Below are 461 nucleotides of genomic sequence, written 5' to 3'. Positions count from 1 at the left end.
CCCCCCGGGTCACCCCACAGCCCCCGGTGTCACCCACAGCCACACCCACAGCCCACTGGTGTCACCTCATGGCCACACCACCAGTGTCACCCACAGCCCCCCTGTGTCACCCCACAGCCACAGCCACAGTCCCCCAGTGTCACCTCATGGCCACACCCCCAGTGTCACCCACAGCCCCCCAGTGGCACCCACAGGCCCAGGGTTACAGCCACACCCACACTCCCCGTGTGTCACCCCACAGCCATACCCACAGTCCCCCAATGTCACCTCATGGCCACACCCCTAATATCACCCCATGGCTACAGCCACACCCACAGCCCCACCCCCAGTGTCACCCAGTGCCCCCCAGGGTCACCCACAGCCCCCTGGACCCCCCAGTGCCACCCCCAGCTCTCCCAGTCCATCCTTGGTCACCCCACGTCCCCCCCCCACTCCCCCCAAATTCCCCCAAAATTCCCAAA

At 66.4% G+C, this 461-nt stretch overlaps 1 protein-coding gene across 1 annotated transcript in view; it reads left to right on the top strand.

The window, feature by feature from the left end:
• The window catches only part of HUWE1 (HECT, UBA and WWE domain containing E3 ubiquitin protein ligase 1), a 56,112-nt gene that overhangs the window by 28,428 nt on the left and 27,223 nt on the right, over window positions 1-461 (top strand).

This window comes from Onychostruthus taczanowskii, unplaced genomic scaffold, assembly GCF_017590055.1.
Source record: "Onychostruthus taczanowskii isolate IOZ18803 unplaced genomic scaffold, ASM1759005v1 scaffold249, whole genome shotgun sequence".
NCBI classification, from domain to species: Eukaryota; Metazoa; Chordata; class Aves; order Passeriformes; family Passeridae; genus Onychostruthus; species Onychostruthus taczanowskii.
Note: the sequence above shows the minus strand (reverse complement) of the source record. Positions and strands in the feature narration are given on the sequence as shown.